Source organism: Psammomys obesus, unplaced genomic scaffold (genome assembly GCF_907164565.1).
Source record: "Psammomys obesus unplaced genomic scaffold, mPsaObe1.curated_primary_1811, whole genome shotgun sequence".
In the NCBI taxonomy this organism is placed as follows: Eukaryota; Metazoa; Chordata; class Mammalia; order Rodentia; family Muridae; genus Psammomys; species Psammomys obesus.
This window is the reverse complement of record NW_026591086.1, coordinates 19,025,081-19,033,642: the sequence shown is the minus strand read 5'-3', so window position 1 is coordinate 19,033,642 and position 8,562 is coordinate 19,025,081. Positions and strand designations below refer to the sequence as shown.

Below are 8,562 nucleotides of genomic sequence, written 5' to 3'. Positions count from 1 at the left end.
AATAAATACAGATTTGCCAGTGTCTCTGGTGTAAAACAATAGATTCCTTTGAATGTGTTCTTGGAGTTGTGGGACTGAGTCATTGTGGTAAATCTATTTCTTGTGTTTGAGTAATTTGAAACTCTTTTCCAAAGTAGCTGAACCAGTTTACACATTCACCAATAATGCCACTTTACCATCGTTCTTTAGGGCTTATTTTATTAGTTGATTTTTTAACTTTTATTAATTACACTTTATTCACTTTGTATCCCACCATAAACCCCCTCTCCTCCCCTCCTAATACAACCTTCCCTTCCCCTTCCTCATGCATTCCCCTCCCCTAATCCATGGATAGGGGAGGTCCCCCTCTCCTTCCTTGTGATCTTAGTCTATCAGATCTCCTCAGGAGTGCCTGCATTGCCATCTTCTGTGGCTTGGTAAGGCTGCTCCCCCCTCAGGGGGAGGTGATCAACGAGCAGGCCAATCAGATTATGTCAGAGACAGTCCCTGTGCCCATTACTATGTAACCCACTTGGACACTGAACTGCCATGGGCTACATCTGTGCAGGGGTTCTAGGTTATCTCCACGCATGGTCCTTGGTTGGAGTATGAATCTCAGGAAAGACCCCTGTGTTCAAACTTTCTGGTTCTGTTGCTCTCCTTGTGGGGTTCCTGTCCTCTCCAGATCTTACTATTTCCCACTTCTTACACAAGATTCCATGCACACTGCCCAACAGTTGGCATAAGTCTCAGCATCAATTCTGTCTTAGATGATATGAAAAGAATTTATACTTGGTGAGTTAACCCAGGCATTAAAAGTTAAACATCATACACTTGTCTCATACATTGATTCTAGAACCTACTATTTAGTTTTCTGTGTTTAATTGAAGTTACTAGAGAACACAAAAATCCAGAAAAGGGACGGTAGAGGAAGGCAGGTTTATCTTAAGCAAGGGTGACAATTTTGTGTGTGGTTAAATGAAGTTGGGTGTTTTTCATGATAAGTTTGAACAAGTAGAAGTTCGGAAGATTATAGATATGAGAAAATGTATAGAAGGGTAAATCAAAAGGAAAAAAAACGTATAAGAAAACCACCTGGTAACTTACTATCTGGTAATAAAGTTTGAAAGATAAAAGGACTTTAAGTCATATACATCCTATATAACAGTTCTGATTCTAGAATCAGTGAGTCACTAAACAAAAGATCCAATGCCAATAATGGAATACTTTCATAGATGGTGTTGGCCACAAAATCCCCAGAGATTCATACACAAAACAAACACTTGTCATTCTTGTTTTTTACCCAGCAAAGGAGGCTGTTAAGAGCCTATTGTGGTAGATACCATACACATAGAAGAAAAGATGATGGAAGTAGACAAAAGGTCTCACTTTGCTGGCTGCCTCTCATGATGGTAGATGAAATTAGGAAGGCTGCCCTGAGGTAAAGACATTGAATATTTAATCCAGCTCTAACAATTATAGCACCAACCTCCTGCACAAGATAAAAGCATTGATTCAACTTTGATATAAGTGTTAATAGAATAACCAACAATTATCTAAATAATTTTATGGTTTGCTCTGTAAATTATAATCCATGTCTACTATTATAAACTTAGTTTAAAGGCTAATACTGAACAAGTCATAGGTTCCATGAAGAAACCCAAAATGGTACATGTATGAGTGGACATAGTATCTAACTACTTCCTAAGTATCTGTTTATACCCAGATACAAAGCTGCTTTCAGCCTTAGACAGAGAAGCACAGCCTTGTAGTGAACAAAGGGAAATACAAAGACATACTGTTGAACAAAATGCTTGGAATGAATGTAAACTGAGGTCTCAGAACTAGACAAGACATTTATTCTACCAAGGTAGGCTTGGAGAAAATTGTAAAAAAAAAGTTGAAAGAAATAATTTAAGAAATATATGTTGGGAAGAGAAGCTGTGAAATACTATCTTCTTAGTGTGACTTGGTCATGGAAACTGGAAGCGGAAGTTTCTGGTTTCTTTGAAGACTCAGTTGAGTCATGTGGTGTTTTCCTAGAAGCTTTCTTGTGAGAGGGCATGTGATGTTTTGCTATGAGCTGTCTTGTGCAAGGGACATTACTTTGTTCAGCTGAGAACATTCATGGGTGAACGCTGAAGAGAGGAGATTTATAGAAGCCCATGGACAGTGAGACACTGCTTTTTGGATCAGCATTTTGCACTGGTCTTCATGCTTCGACAGACACTTGACTTTGCAAAGGGAAACATTCCAGGGAACTTCTCATGGCAATCCAACTGAGCCTTGCAGCTTTCACTGACTGGTCAAGATATGCTAAATTACGCTGATTTGTGTTGTTATTGGTTTTGGCCTTTGGACTAGACTACTGGTATCCAGACAATGAAGAGTGGATTCATTCCAAGGAACTACTTCTAAAAAGGTCTACAGTCCGTTTTACCTAATAACCTTCTTTCTCCCCTACCTCAGGTCAGTTAGTTGAAGGGAGGGATAAGTGTTTTAGAACCCTAAATTAAGCAGGTTTAGTAGAAAATCTAAGCCTACAGAAACCACTAACTCACAGTAGTCATGAATACTGGCCCTGGGCTCACAGAAATTAGGTCCAACTAACACTCAAATATAGAGGGGAAGGAGATTCATGGATCTATACCAGCTCTTGTTGATGTACAGTCAATCAATATCCTCTGGAAAATAAGGCACCATTGGAAATTCCACCAAGATCTCTGTTCCAAACTCAGGGTCACACAGGAAGCAGAAGCTAAATACTATAAGACACTAAACAAAAGCAAAACTAGTAAATATAGGGCAAACAGTTATAGGGAGGAGGATCCAAGCTGGTAGAGCTACAGGAAAGTGGGGTGGAGGGAGGGACCAGGATACACAGCATGTATGACTGAAATACCAAAGGAAAAGAATTTACTAGTAAAATATCTGAAACGTCTTCCTTTTTTTTTTTTTTCTTAAATGCCAGCTCTTCTTGTCAAACAAATATTGACAACTACAAAGATCACATTAACATAGAACTGCCTATAAGATATTCAGGAGAGCAGGGGCCATGCTAATCTTCTCTGTATCGTTCCAATTTTAGTATATGTGCTGCCAAAGCAAGCTGAAAAGCAGCAAACCAAGTAATCCACTTAAAAAATGGGGAACAGAGCTAAAGAGAGAATTCTCTGTAGAGGAATATCGAATGGCAGAGAAGCACTTAAAGAAGTGCTCAACGTCATTAGCCATTAGGGAAATGCAAATCAAAACAACCCTGAGATTTCACCTTACACCCATCAGAATGGACAAGATCAAAAATTCAAGTGACAACACATGTTGGAGAGGTTGTGGAGAAAGGGGAACCCTTCTCCACTGCTGGTGGGAATGCAAACTTGTACAGCCACTCTGGAAAGCAATCTGGTGCTTTCTCAGACAACTAGGAATAGCACTTCCTCAAGATCCAGCCATACCACTCCTAGGCATATATCCAAAAGAGGCTCAAGTACACAAAAAGGACATTTGCTCAACCATGTTTGTGGCAGCTTTATTTATATATAAATAAATATTTATATAATAATTTATATAATAGCCAGAAGCTGGAAACAACCCAGATGCCCCTCAACTGAAGAATGGATGCAGAAACTGTGGTACATCTATACAATGGAGTATTACTCAGCAATGAAAAATAAGGAAATCATGAAATTTGCAGGTAAATGGTGGGACCTGGAAAGGATCATCCTGAGTGAGTTGTCCCAGAAACAAAAAGACATGCATGGTATATACTCACTCATATAAACATACAACATAGAATAAACCCACTAAAATCTGTACAGCTAAACAAACTAAGCAAAAGAGAGGACCCTAACGAAAATGAAAATATTCAATCCCCATCCTGAAAGGCAAAAAGGATGGACATCAGAAGAAAAAGAAAATAGGAAACAACCTAGGAACCTACTACAGAGGGCCTCTGAAAGCCTCTGCAGTATAGACTGTCAAAGCAGATGCTGTGCCTGATGGACAACTGATGGGCAGAGTGAATGGAATTTTATGTAAAAAGTGGGAAATGGTAAGAGCTGGAGGGGACGGGAACTCCACAAGGAGAGCAACAGAACAAGATAATTTGAACACAGGGAACTTCCCAGAGACTCTTAGTCCAACCAAGGACTATTCGTGGAGATAACCTAGAACCCCTGCACAGATGTAGCCCATGGCAGTTCAGTGTCCAAGTGGGTTATATAGTAATGGAAAGAGGGACTGCCTCTGACATAATCTGATTGGCCTGCTCGTTGATCACCTTCCCCTGAGGGGGGAGCAGCCTTACCAGGCCACAGAAGAGGACAATGCAGCCACTTTCGATGAGAACTGATAGACTAAGATCAGAAAGGAGAGGAGAACCTCCCCTATCAGTGGACTTGGGGAGTGACATGCATGCAGAAAAGGAAGGGAGGGTGGGATCGGGAGGGGAGGAGGGAGGGGCTTATGGGAGGATACAAAATGAATAAAGTATAATTAATAAAATATTTAGAAAAATGAAAAAAAAAGATATTCAGGAGCCATGTGTGCAGATTTGTATTACTTGGGTTGGATCTAATCTAACAAACACTGCCTTGCCGATGACTTAAAGCATGCATATTCGGTGCAGAAAACATATGCTCATAACCTATAAAATGTTAGTGATCCATATTTAAAACTGTAATAAGGTCCTAGAGACAAAATATTCGAGTACCTGTAATCTACTTCTTGTCACTCTCACACCATTCAACATTTCTCTTTGTACTATTTACACTAAATTTATATTACCTTTTTTTTCCTTTTAGGTATTTCTGCAATCTCTCCTTAGATTAAAGGGTGAATCATTTTTCTTACTGTAGATATAAGTGTTCTTTTTATTTCCTCAGATGAAGGGATGTGATGAGATGAAAACCATACTGAAGCTTTATACAGCTTGGGCCTAGGCCTGGAAGCTTCTAGCCTCCATGCAATCTAATCTAGGCCTAGAATGTTTTCAGCCTCTGAGACTTACTGCTGAATAAGCTCACCCATTTTTTTAGCTCTTTCTGAATGCTGACTGACTGGTTCAGCCTAGATGTTCTGGCTCAAATTCCTCTTTAAGATGACTAATTCAGTGATTGGGGAGGACCTCCTCCCTTTTCATCTGACTCTGTTTTATCAGTTATCTTCAGGACTGGCTACAAAGTCCTCCTCAGTGGCCTCGCAGGACTGCTCCTCCCTTGGGGTTGGGGAGGTCAAAGAGCCTGGCATTGAGTTTATGTCATAAATAGTCCCTGTTCCCCTTAGTGGCAGGGTGGAGATGAAAGAAGGAGGGTAGGATTGGGAGGGATTGAGGGAGCTGGATACAGCTGGGATACAGAGTTAATATAATGTAATTAATAATAAAAAGAAAAAAAGGAACAAAAATGATGACTAATTCAATCCAGCTTCTCAACTTCTAACTAAATTCCTTTGGTTTGAGAAACTGCCTCTGAACTCCACAGACTCGGCTGCTATGACTAAACTGTACCAAACCGACCCCTCTCTCTCCCTGCACTGCTCTTAAATAAGCTTTCATTCCTGTCTGTTCTCATAAGATTTGGGTGTATACTATCTCTGACTTATTCTGTCAAATCTTTCTCTGATTTGTCACTTTTTCTTCCTCTCAATTAGACATCATCATAAGGGATTAGAGGTGAATATTTAAGATGTAATCCAGCCAGCTGGATTAAAGGTGTGTGGGCTATCATCTCTGGAGGAGGTCTCTGGATATGATCCTTTGCCATAGAAGCTGTGTTGCTGGATTAAAATTCCTCTTTGGTATAGAACAGTATGTTTAAAATATGTTGACATCTTTAGTGTTTATATACTTCTCAATGTTTTAATATTTAGACAAATATCACTGCATCAAATAAACAAGGCTCTTTAGAGCAAGATTATTTATTTAAGATTAAAGCATTAGAGAAGAATATATTCTAACAGAATCATACTTAATAACTTATAACATGCACTAAAAATGACAAAGAATGACAAGGAATGTTTATACTCAATTATGTTTCCATTAACACTGGAAGACAGATTTATTTTTCTATGACCTTTCAATCTGATGAGTAAAATAAGTGTATTAATATTATACTTACCTAAAGCCTAAGAATAGACATTGAACATGTAAATTCTCTTGATTTATTAAAAGGTCATATCTCTTTATAGAGTATACTGTGGTACTTTAGAACTGTGTACTGATCACATAAAGTTTTATTTATTTGTGTTTAAGGTCTTTCTCAGCCAAAACAAAACAAAACAAAAGGCCAAGACACATGGTTATAAAGAGAAAAATCCTAGTGCATAGTGCACACACATTTCCCAACCCAAGACTCATAAAAATCCATTTACCATTACTGTATTCAAAATAACAGATGTTTAACTGACACTTCCACCAGATATCAAACTGTATGTTTCTACTACAGCAGCAAAGTAAATCAGAAAACGCCATTAGGGATAAAGATTTTAAATTTGCTTTTAAATATGTCTTTAAATCTCATTAGTAGCTCTGAAAAAAAAAGTGGTCTAGAAGCATATTAATGAAGATGTAACGTTTAAGGGAGGTGGTTAAACAGGCGTCATAGAGTCGTAGTCTAGCTCAGAGATGAAACAGTACCAAAGTGGAAACTTTAGTGCCTGCTCTTTCTTCAGAAACTACATTCTAGCCTAGTGGAATGAAGTCCAATACTTTGGTATCATTAATTTTTGTAAAATGAATTATAAAAATAAATATCTTCAACAGTGTTTTGAAAATAACAAAAATTAATAACTGATGTTGGTTGTCATTTTATGTACGAGTGTCTGTGTTCGCATGTTTTCGATGTGTATATCTAGCAGTACAGTTTCTATGCAGTATAGCTTTTTAGTCTCTACAGTTAAGTTATTTCAAAAGCCTTCTGTTTAATACATAAAGCTGAAAAGTTAGTTAATGAACCATGTTAGAATATGAAATTTCTCCTCTTCTAACTATAAAGCCTTTAAATTGTTTTTCTAAAGTAAGAAAAACCATAAAAGAAACCATGTGAGAAGGTTAGTGCTCTTGATGAAAATGACCCTGTGATTGGATATTTCCAAATTTTACTGTGTGAGAAATCAAACACAGATATGTATGAGAGATGGAAAGCACAGTAATTTATTTAAAATTTACATGTATCTGATGTATAGTTCAGAAATTCAAAAATCCTAATATGTCCTGCTTGAAACTTCATAACCATTAAAGCCTACATGATAAATATTGTTTGCTATTTTGAACTTCTAAAATAAAAACTATAAAAAGGTTTTATTTTGACATATTCACTTTGAAAGCAATTGCAGTTTATAAAATAAATATCTTCAAAGAAAAATGTTAATAATTCTGTTATTGGCACATATCATTTAATATTGTTCTTTGTATATCTGAAACTTAAAGAACCCAAAGAAGAACCATAACCGTTCCAAAGTCATCAGCAAATGACTCTGCAGGTCAGTGTTTGGAAAACAATGCCATAGAACCTTCCAATCCAATGGCCAACTGTGACTGATGCTGTGATCCCCTTATCCACAGCACACTAGGTATAGGTCTATTGCATATTTAATGTTTGATGTTAAAAGTGCTTAAGTTGGTTAAAGCATATATTAATTGCATAACAAAGCACATACACTTATGTTGTCTTTGATTTAAGATTCATTTAACATTTTTGCCAAATATTCATAAGTTCATCTTTCTCAGCTAACATCACACCAAAGCTGTAGTGAGCATCTCTTTTCAGTGTATAATCACGCACCACATATTCCTATTTTTTTGAAAGTTTTGCTCCTTTTATTAAATTTTAACTTTTTTCTCATCGATGTGAGAGATTATCATGTACATGTAAAAATGGGTCAAGGATTAGCACAGTGTTTGATACATTATAATGCTCAATATTTTATTTGGAAGTATTCATGTTGATTTAATAATAATGTTTTGTGATTTTTTATTCTCTATATTTTGGAATAAGCATTTTCATGCAATTATATTTATTTTCCCCACATCTCTATTTCATTAGTCTCAAATATTACTTATATAATATTTTCTCATTGATCTAATGTGCAAAATTTAACTTATTACTACTCTCTTGATAGAATGCAAAAGGCTCTGCTGTCTCATGTTAGCAAGTTTGTGTAATGTTAATAGTCAATATGATACAAGGGATTATTTTAATATTCTTGTATCTGTTGAGGCTTGCTTTGTGCCGACTATATGGTCAATTTTGGAGAAGGTTCTGTGGGGTACTTAGAAGAAGGAGAACTCTTTTGTGTTTGGTTGAAAAGTTCTGTAGACATCTATTAGGTCCATTTGATCTGAGAGTTCTTATAAGTGTCATTATTTCTCTATTTAGCTTCTGTCTCAATGATCTGTCCCTTGGTGAGAGTGAGGTTTTTAAGTCTCCCACTATTATGATGTTGGGATGGATGTTGGGATGGATCAGCTTTAATAATGTTTCATTTGTGAATGCAGGTGCCCTGGCATTTGGGGCATAGATGTTCAGGATTGTGATGTCCTCATGGTAATTTTTTTTTCTTTGATGAGAATGAAATTTCCCTCCC

General features: G+C 37.0%; 1 pseudogene; it reads right to left on the bottom strand.

The window, feature by feature from the left end:
* Positions 1-2,990: 2,990 nt before the first annotated feature.
* Positions 2,991-3,087, bottom strand: LOC129679054 (U6 spliceosomal RNA; annotated as a pseudogene).
* Between the last annotated feature and the right edge of the window lie 5,475 nt (positions 3,088-8,562).